The sequence below is a fragment of the Equus przewalskii genome, chromosome 7 (assembly GCF_037783145.1).
Source record: "Equus przewalskii isolate Varuska chromosome 7, EquPr2, whole genome shotgun sequence".
NCBI lineage: Eukaryota > Metazoa > Chordata > Mammalia > Perissodactyla > Equidae > Equus > Equus przewalskii.
In genome coordinates, this window is record NC_091837.1 from 7306348 (window position 1) to 7316901 (window position 10554).

Consider the following 10554-nt stretch of genomic DNA (forward strand, 5'->3'; position numbering starts at 1 on the left):
CGAATCCATTGTAGCATATTTACTGCAAAAGCATTGGCACTGGGCTCTAGAAAATGATACTGGGTGACTTGCAGTTTTTAAATAACACTAAATAAGCATGCCTTTCTGCTCACCCGGGGCTGTGAGCCCCTTGAGGAATGGATGCTCAGCCTGAATGATCATTCAATTCAGGCATCTTCATTTGGTTTTAAATAGACTACAAACAGACTAAGGGTTTTTGCTTCATATTGAATGAGAATCTGACTGGCACACACAGAATACACGTCTAAAAGGAAAAATGACGATCAAAAGAATACTGAAGAGCAGAGGCGAGCCTGAGGAATGGGGATAAGCTGGATTTCTGTGTAACAGAGGAGCTGGGAGGGAACGTGAGGGAGAGAGGAACAGCAAAGGGCAGTGCTGCAAAGGTGGGCTGGGACGGGCAGCAAGGACCAGCTGCTCGCAGGGAAAAGAGCACCCAACCACCAAAGGGGCCACGGTCCTTTTGCCTTGGGTCCCCACCAGTCAAGTGTGAGACTGAACTTCTCCTTTGTCCCCTCGGCTCTAATTCCACTTCATTCTGGGAAGGAACTGGGGATATTTTCAAATAAATGTGCTTCCTTTCTTTCTGGGGCTCTCCCAGGGAAGGGCAGGATGTGGGTTCCTGCCAAGCAGAGTCACTTCTGTCTAGCTCCCGCAGCAACAAGTTCACCCCAGGAAGGGCACGGAGGCCAAGGCAACTGAGGCAGGATGGCATCGCTTTCCTGAGAATGCTGATGTCCATCCATTCAGGAGATGGCAGGTGGCAGTGCTGCCTGGGACTGCCTTGCAGAAGCATTTGCCAAATGTCTGTGGAATGCCACTCTGTGCTGGGTGGTGGACACCGAGAGGAGTAAAAAGTGGTGCTGGTCCTCAAAGAACCCACAAGCCAGACATCCAAACTGTTATGGTTATGCACCCCATCTGAAAAAAGTTTGATCATGTGCCCCCAGTACACGAATAATTATTTCTAGATCATTTTCATGTTGTACTACTTATGCTTTACGATGTTGTGCCCTCCTGGGGACGGGGTACTCATCCTCTTCTTGAAAACAACTAGAGGACAATGGAATCAAGAGCCACAATACCATCCACACCGCCTACCCAATACAGCTTTTCCTGGGAAAATGTCATAGAAGAGAAGGGAGCTACATGAATGGATGTGTTCAGTGAGGCGTTATAGTTATAACAGTTATAACTGCGAGCTGCTCAGCTGTCCAATCAAAGGACAGCAGGGTAAGAAAACTGTGACCCAGCTCTTGACAGAAGAGAAACAAGCACAAAAAGTGCCAACCAAGGCTGCAGAACAGCCTGGAATACCGATGCTGTAAAGCTAAGTGAAAGGAGAATGTGCTGATGGTCGCTACAATTTCAGTTGTGTGTGGGTGTGTGGGTGGTATGAGTGGGGCCCCAAAGGAATGGCAATGGCTGGGATCATGGCAATGTTTTCATTTCTTCTTCTAAATTTCCTTTAATGTCACTATAATGTTTTTAATAACGTAGGAAATCAAGTTTAAGTGAATAGCGGAGGATGATTTTTCTCACCAGTTCCCTCTTCCTCCCTCTCCTCCAAAAGATGGAGTATCAATTTCCTCCCACCAGCTTCCCTGGCTTCCAGACTGATGAGCGTCTCTGCGAACCAGCACGGCTCCACTAATAGGGCTTTCTGTCTTCCTACTCTCCCAGGCTGCTGCCATTACTCTCCCCGACAGCTCCGTGCCCTCCCAGAGCTGAAGGGCCGCGTGGGCTGTCACCGTGGGCACTACGGCATTTTTCTCCCACATTCAGTTATCAACTGATGGCCTTGAGCTACAATTGCATCCACGAGACCCTGAGCCAGTGAGACCAGGCGTTTCTGTACAAGCGGAAGAGTAGCAACACTTTTACATGAGCTATGGCAAAGGATTAACATACGAATATTTCCAGGGAGTACCTCCCCTTAACCAAGCCATGCATCTTCTGCTAACGGGAGTGTAAACTGGAACAAACTTTATGGAGGATAATTTGGCAACAATGTCAAAACAGGAAGGATGCACTTGACCTAGTAATCCCTTTTCTAAGAATTTACCCCTAGGAAGTAATCACACCAGTGGGGGGAAAAAAAAATGTGAGCACAGAAATGCCTGTCCCAGTGGGTTTTTTTTTTTTTTTTTTTTTTTTTTGATAATAGGGAAACAAGCAAACAACCTGAATGGCTAAAAAATGTTTAAATTATGCTATATCCATTCAATGGAATATTATACACTAATTAAAATGACACTATAGTTAGATACTTGAACAGGTGATGATATTAAAGAGTTGTTATTTCAGGTATGATAGTAGTCTTGGATTTATGCTTTTAAGAGAGTCCTTGTTTTTAGAGATACACAGTAAAATGTTTGCAGGTGACATTTGCTTTAAAATAAGAGAAGAGGAAAGCAAATTAGTGGTTGCCAGGGAAAGAGAGGAGGGGGAAATAGGGTATGACTGCTTAATGGTATGAGGTTTCATTTTGGGGTGATGAAAATGTTCTGGAACTAGATAGAAGTGATGATTGCACAACATTGTGGATGTGCTAAAAGTCACTAATGGTGAATACTATGTTATGTACGTTTACCACAATAAAAATAATAGTAATGGGGAGAACAAAAGATGGGGCTGAGATGAAATAAGACTGGCTATAAATTGATAATTGTTGGAAAGTGAATGATAAGAACATGGGACTATATATATGGATATGTACGTGTATATATACATGTATGTAACTTGTTAGAAAGTTTCCCTAATAAAAAGTGATGCCACAGATGTATATTCGTTGGCACGGAATATCCACAACATGTCGAGTTTAATGAGTCAGTTACAAAACCGCATATTGGGAATTTTCCCATCATGTGAAATTATATACCTAGATCTAAAGGTGTATATATGCACAAAGAAATGTTTGGAATGCTGTTCAGTAAAGATTTAACAGTGATCATTTTGGGGTTAGTAGATTCGAGATTTTTCTCCCTATTATCTGTTTTTCAGTATGGTTTGCACTTTTCTTTTTCCAGTGAGTATTTTTACAAAACAATAAAGCTTTCTTCTCAAAAGAAATGTTTGGGAACCCCCTTTTCACCTCCAGCATTCTGACCGAATGGTCCTGGATGATGGCACATTCCTAACAAAAGCCACCTGGCTAGCTTGATGCCTGGGTACTGACTCCAAAGACAATGCTCTCCACGGTGGCCATCACCCCACAGAGGGGCTGAGGTGGCCCAATTTTATTGTTGGACACCCCTGCCAATGATGACAACCCAACAGTGACCCCTGGCAACTCTTCCTCCTGCACACACTCATCAAGCCTCACAGCCACCCTGTGAAGTCAGCTGGGCCAGGACTGGGGCTGTCCCTGTTTCAGAGATGAGGAAGCCAAAGCCAGTGGGCTTGCCGGAATACCACAGCTGAGTAGCCAAGGCAGGATCCAGAGCCGTAGGGTCTCTTCCTTCTCTCAGGAGCCACCGCTCATTGGTCGTTAGGATCCTGGTGCTAGGGGCTGGGGTTGTTCCTCCACTCAGGAGATGAAGACTACAACACAGTGATCTTGCACAGGTGCAAAAGTCAGATACCTGTATTATCACTCATACCGACATGTTTCTAGCCTCCACCGCAATTCACATGAACAGCAGCCTCTGGAGGGCTAAATATGGCGACTCCCGCTGGACTGCACATTGCTAAGGACACCATTGCTCCTGCTGAGGTCTCTCCAGCTTAGCTGCCTGGAGTCACCCTGGGGTCCCTCCTGACCTCCCACACTCCTGATAAGCCCTTCAGAAGGACCTGCTTTTCAAACTTGGCTCTGTAAGGACTCCCACACAACTTACCTGCATGGCCTGGAAGCTCTGCACCCAGAATGTAGGGACCAAAGGAACCACTGTGCCTGGCCAAAGCACCAGACACCCAGTTCTCACACTTGTTCATTCATTCTCTCTCCCTCCATCTCTCCCTTTATCCACCCAACAAACAGTTGCTGCATGTCAACTCTGAGAAGAACAAGGCCTAGGCACAGGGATTATCAGGGAAGGCAGACATTAAAACAGATAAGTACACAAGTGAACAATAACCACAACTGTGGTGAGTGCTATGAGGAAGAGGCACCAGGGGCCAGGAGAGCAGCCACTGGGGGTGGTTAGCAGACCTGGGCTGGGGAGTCAGGAGGGTGTTCTGGCGAAGAACACTCATGACATAACAACAGCCATCCCCTGTGTGTTTTACTCCACAGCCCATGGGGCTCACACCAGCTGTCTCTCGTCATTTTGACAAAATGCAGGTTCCCTCCTGCAGATGGGAAGCTGAAGTCCAGAGAGGCAAATGGAACAGAGGATGGCACTCAGCTGAGGGGATGGAAAGCCAGGCCTAACCAGTCACAGGTTTGCCTGGAGCCGGCATAGCTGCCACCAGGATGGCTAGGGCTCTATGGCTTCTGTGGCCAGGCCCTGAAGGTGACACTTCTGGCTAAGCTCACAAAACGTCCAAGAGTAGGAGTTCTCTGCAAACACAGAGCTGCCTTATCAGTGACAAGATGTCCCATGGGGCAGTCTGGCCTGCCCACTTCTGATGCTTAACAGAGATGAGGAAAGATGGGCTCACTGTAGCTGCACTTCTTCCAAGGCAGGTACGGTGCCATGACTCAAGAGCCTTATTAAACTGAAAACCCCATTCCTCAAGAGAGACTTCCTCATCTCCGAGCAGTCAAGCATTTCTGACTGCCTTCCAAAGAAAAATGTAAGGTGGATACCGGTGGGAGAGGAAAACCCACTCAGTCATCTACAGCCAGAACTTGCCCACCAGAATGCCAGCTTGCAGCCTCCATCCTGGTCCCCCACGAACCCACTACAATTAATTCTTCTCACTCTACAGAGGGCAGTGCCCGAGGCTGCAGGAGCCGCTAACTCCTGCCTGAGCACTCGGCCTGGCTCTCCGGGCTTGTGGCTGCCTGTTGGCCCAGCTTCGCTTTTCTCTGCTCTAACCTGGACGAAGGGGGCCTACGAGTATGTGGCACTGTGCACACCAAACATCTGGGGCTTGGATGGAATGTTTCTTCTACATCCAGGCATTGAGGGCCTGTGCACAAGCACGGCCTCTCTCCTTTCTGTGGGAGGAGAAAGGACCCCAGATGTGGTAGCCCCTGGAGAGCACTGTCAGCTGAACAGGGGCAACAGCAAGACCAGGCCAAGGTCTGTGAAGCCTTCCAGGGAGTTGCCGCCACAGGTTTCCTTTCGTGTGTGTTGCAGTGGCCGGGGCAGGGGGTGGGGGGGCCTGTCGAGGGGACAAACAGAGAGATCATGAAAACGACCAGGCCCTGCCCCTTGACACCCTCAGGCTCAACATCACTTTTGAAGCCAATCCCAATCTCAGGTGAAAGCTCTGGAGCAACGGTTTTCAAACCTCTTACAGTAGAATCCATTTTTCAAACAGATATCCTTCACCAGAGACCACCAGACACAGAACAAGGGAAGCTACTTAGGCTGACAGAGTGGCCAGCCCGGAGCCCCACCTATTGGCACCCCCCTCCAGATGAGGACAGCCCTTCGCACCAGTCCAAGTTGTAGGAATTACACTGAGGCCCTTGGCTGCTGGTGCCACTGTGCCTAGGCATGCCACTTATGGACGGGCAACCACTATGCTGCCGAGAGCCAGCCTCCATTGGGCCCAGCTCTTTCTGTGCTTACAAGGCCCCCTGGCAACCCAGGCTGCCTGTGAGGGGCCTCTGGAAGCTTCCATGTCTCCTGCCCCTGCCTCCAGGGGACTGTCTTGTCCCCCAAGGATTCTCTTCCACAATTCATGGTTGTTGCGCCTGCCTGCTGGCCTGGCCTCCCTCCAGAGCTGGGTCCGAGCTCATCACAGTTCCCTGGCCTGGGCTAGGCATGGGTAAGGGGCAGCTGCAGAGCGCATGGAGCCCATATAGCTGCTGCCTACCCTCCTGTTCTCTTCCTGCTCCCGCTCCTGCTCCTGGTGGGAGCAGTGAGGGACCACTGGATGGAGGCTGGAGGTAATCAGGGAAGGGTATGTAGAAGAGGTCACATCTTAGAAGCACCCAGAAAAGGGGCAGGATTTCATGCTCCCTCATTAAAGACATTCAGATCGTCCCTCAGGCGTGACCCTACCCCCTGGCCATGCCTGATGGGAACAGGGTTGGGTTTCTGTTCCAAGCTGCACTGAAGCCTCTAGCCCAAGAATTTGAAACTAGGGCCCAGAGACAGCAGCCAGGAGGCTGGACACAGCCAGGGCAAGTCAGGCTCACTAGCAGAACAAAGTTATAGAGGAATAAAGCAGCCAGTCTGCAGAGGAAAAGGAAATGGAGGGGATACTGGGAGAGAATCAGAAGTGGGAGGGTCAGAGGGAGGACGAGCTAACACATCCTCTCTCTCCAGGATGCACCCCAAGCATAATCCCCTACTTTTACCTAAGACAATTTGGGTGGGTTTTTGTTCCCTGCCACCAACTGACTCTGAACAGAAAACCATGAAAAAATAATTTTAAAAAAAAGAATTAGTAAAGAGGTCCCTGTCTATCAAGGTGTTTCCAGTGCAATTAGGAGACATCCCCACATGCATGAGGCCATCACACATAGATCTCTTGTCAACTAGGGATCCAGGCTGAAAAGCTAGGGATGGCGTATGTTGATAATGACTGGCATTTGTCAGCTGTGCCACACGCTTCTATCTCACCTAGAGTTGTTGTGTATTATTTTATTATCATTATTATTGTTGTTGTTGTTATTTATCCTCACAACCATCTTATGATACATCATTATTCCTCCCTTTGATGGGCAAAGAAATTGAGGCTTAGAGAGATTGAGGGCCTAGTCCAAAGACACACGGTGAATCAGAGCCAAGCCAGGATCCCAAATTTTGCACCCCTTTTACTAAGCCACTCCCCTTCATACCATGATGCAAAGGAGATTCAGGAACTGCTTGAGGGGACCCCAACAGAGCCCAGCCTTCCAGTTCCATAGCCCAGAACACCTAGCCTTGAGCTTTCAAAGTTTATCTCCAAATCAAAGCTCAAACCAGCAAAGTGAAGTGCAGGAGGTACCCAGGGAGATGTCCCAGCCCCGCCTGTCTTGGTTTTAGGCAACGTGGGGCCCTCTGCCTTGGAAACTAGTGGCACAGTGAGCCAACTGCCCTGCCTGCGTCAGATCCTGATACTCATGCCCACAGATCCGAAAGCAGGTTCACATCTAAATGTCAACAGACCATAGGCCTTTCAAATCTGATAATTATAAAGGAAGGCGCTATTATGCCCTTTAGTTATAAAGGAAGCAATTAGTAATCAAGGTAATTGCCCTGGCAGGAAAACGATGCTTAAAGCATCTCAATGGTAAGAATGTATCAAATGTAGATAATGACTTTTTTGTCTACTTTTTTTTGTCAAATGACCCCTACTAGTCCTCTTATGAAGACCACCCCCCAATACAAACATGTTTCAGAATGTCTACTTTCTACTGAAATACGGGGGCCACCTCTGGGCTGGCTCCTGGGCTTAGCGGGCAGGCAGAGGGTCTCACGGGGAGAGGTGAGGTCAGAACAAAGGCTGCCTGTCACCCTCACTGTGAAACTCCAACTCAGTTTCTCCAAGAACTGAACATCAGTCTCCTCGAATTCTGCACATACATTCAAACTCGCTGGTGACCCATTTACGCTGAGCCTCTTTCAGCTGGCACTGATTTATATGGGTCCCTTGGGGGTAAGCTGCTGCCATCTGTATGGGTCATGGGACCACATCTAAATTCAAATTGCCAACCCCTCCTACAGAACAAAATACCCTCACTTTGCTGAGTTTCTTTCTGGTAGCTCTTGCCTTTGCTAATGTGGATACTTGAGAACTGACTCCAACTCATGCCCCACCCTTTATTCTACAGAGCCCCCTGGAAAGGCCAAGCCATTAGAAGTCTCCATCCTTCCATGACGACCTACTCCACCCAAGCCCTGCTGCTTTGGGAAGGGCCAGAATTCTCTCCCAGCTGAGGGATGTTAACTTCCTCTCTGGTTTCTTTAGACTCTGAATAAAGCCCAGCCGTCTCTGCTGGAAGCACACAGATGTCTCTCAGCCCCTGTATTCCCTTTTCTAGTTCCCGCACATGCTCTAAGACACCAGGGAGAGTACTGGCTCGTTTAAACAAACCTCATTCCAATTATCATTAATTTTTTAGATGAGATAATAGTACTTCGGCTCTGTTAAAAAAAAAAAAAGGAATCCTATCTTTTAAAGGTACATCCTGAAATATTGACAATGAATGATATGATGATGTCTGCAACTAGCTTCAAGATGATACCGGATGGGGGAGGAGGGTGGAGGCATAGAGACAAGATTGAGTAGACAACTGCTGTGTCTGGGTGACAGGTATGTGCAGGTTTCTGAGACTCTTCAGTCCACTTCTGTTTATGTCTTACATTTCCCGTAACAAAAAAACCGAAAGTTTAAAAAAATCCCATCCCCAAGGTTTCGCAGCATCCTTGAGCCCAACTGTCCTATCTGAGGCTTTTACCTGTACCTCTTTCAACCGACATGTTTGCTGAGCAACAACTATACCCGAGGTTCTGCTGAAGCTGTAAAGTAAAAGCGCTGGCTCCACCTGCAAGGAGCCTTAGGGATGCTGTCCTGACCTGCAGAGTTCTGTCCTTCATTTTAACAAAATCCCCAAAACCTCATTTCTCAAAGTGGGCACTGGTTTTTCTCTCCTCAAAAACCAGGACGGGCAGTCAGGGCCTCCCCTTCCTTGGGCAAGTGGACTGGAGTGAGCCAATATCCAGTCCTGGCATCGCTGAGGGGAAATCCTCTTACTAGATGAGGTGGCCCAGGTGTGAGTCAGAGCGGAGAAGAGTTTGAGAGGAAGCCAGGCTGACCCATCTGCATTTTGGAGGATTTCGGTGGGGTCAACCCCTCTGTCCCAACACCTGAGGACCAACGACCAAGGACCGGGGGCAGGACACATCCTGCCTCCCACTTGGATCAGAGCATGGAGAAAAGCACTGAGACCACAGGGGCTCCAGGCCTGGACACTTGGATGCTGGACTCTGCCTAATCCAAAGGGCTCCAAACCAGAAACTAACTTCCTCTCCAAACGAGGCAGGATACGTTTATATGTTCTGAAGGCTGTGTAGCATTCTTGGGGAAACCTGAATTTACAGCCAAATTAGGGAGGGAATACCCGCCTTGAGCTGCTAACCCATTGATAAACACTGGCTACCTTGCTGGGTACCACTAAGTGTTCATCCTGGGGCCACCACAGAAACAGAAGCCATCCCTTTGGTCAGCAATATTCTTGCCCACTATCAGTTTCAATGACCAATAATTCACACCCATATTCTTTCTCAGTGGGAAACAATACATTCTCTTTATTGTATTGTTAATCCATGCCAGTCCAGTGAGGACCATGAAGACAGAGTTTCTGATGAGTAAAAGGTATAGGACTCCCAACACAGACATAATCCTTCTTATTAGGTAGAGAAAAAGGCTGCACCTACCCTTGGAAGACAGGGGCCAAGAACTCAGACACAAATGGACCTGGTAAATGCCCTACATTCTCTCTTCCATGGAAACATGGAATTTGGGAATGGGGGAATCAAACCAGCTGTGGCAAGCAATCCAGGGAGTCTGAGCAGACTGTGTTACTTAAAATGAGATCCCTGGGGGACCGGAATAACCACACATGGAATGCTTAATAAAAATGGGGGTTCCTGGGCGCCATCTGACCATCAGATCAAATCTCACTGGTCTTCCCCTAAGAATTTTACATGCTCACCCCAGGGGACTTTATGCCCACCAAAGTCAGAGAGAAGTTATTGAGTTTTTTATTATGTTGTTTAATCCATGCCAGCCAATATTTTACTAATTTAAGAAGCTCACAAGAGATCTCCTGACACCTTCTGACTTGTTAAGAGAACGGAGCTTCCCCTCCTTGGGACTGAGGGCTCTGAGAGTTAATAGCCTGAATGTGGCTACATTTTCCCTTTGTTCTGAGAAGAGTGCACCCCTGTTCCCACCTGGCCTCTGAGGAGTGAACAGGGAGGAGGCGGCCACAGAAGAACCCACCACGGCTCAAAACGTGCAGGCATTCTCCATGAGGAACAACTTTCCCCAGCGTGTAAGGAACACTGCCTTACAGGAAACCGTTCCTTCAAACAGGAAGAGAAGAGTGTTGAGTGGACCAAGGGGAGACCACCATTTCTCCAGGCCACTTGCATCCCAAGGCACAAAGGCAGCAGGTTTCCTAGGAGCTGTTTCCAGGGCCAGAACAATTCCAGACTCCCCAAGAACTTATTTCCACCTTGGGGGACCACAGTCAGCAGGGACAGGAGGAAAGCCTTCAAAGTCCTACCTTTTAGAAGATTTTCATTTTGGAGGAACAGGATGGCAGACTGACCAGATGTTCTTTAGGGTCAGCCCCTAAGGCCACCAGCCACCCAAGCCCGCCTCACCCCCTGCACAAACGTTGGCCTCGGTTGCTCTAAGAGCAGAACCTGGGCTGCTTGGGATAATTCCAAGCGCTGGGCTGTGATATCAGAATAGGGC

The 10554-nt window shown here is 48.5% G+C and overlaps 1 protein-coding gene across 5 annotated transcripts in view; it reads right to left on the reverse strand.

Moving 5' to 3' along the window:
• OSBP2 (oxysterol binding protein 2) overlaps window positions 1-10554 on the reverse strand; it is a 181073-nt gene that overhangs the window by 102236 nt on the left and 68283 nt on the right. Inside the window, exon 1 of one of the 5 annotated variants that reach the window (XM_070628518.1) lies at window positions 10361-10541. The exons of the other annotated variants lie outside the window; for them this stretch is intronic. The gene's annotated coding sequence lies outside the window, so the exon portion shown is untranslated. Of the gene's footprint in view, window positions 1-10360; window positions 10542-10554 lie in introns of those variants that run through there. 5 annotated transcript variants of the gene reach the window in all.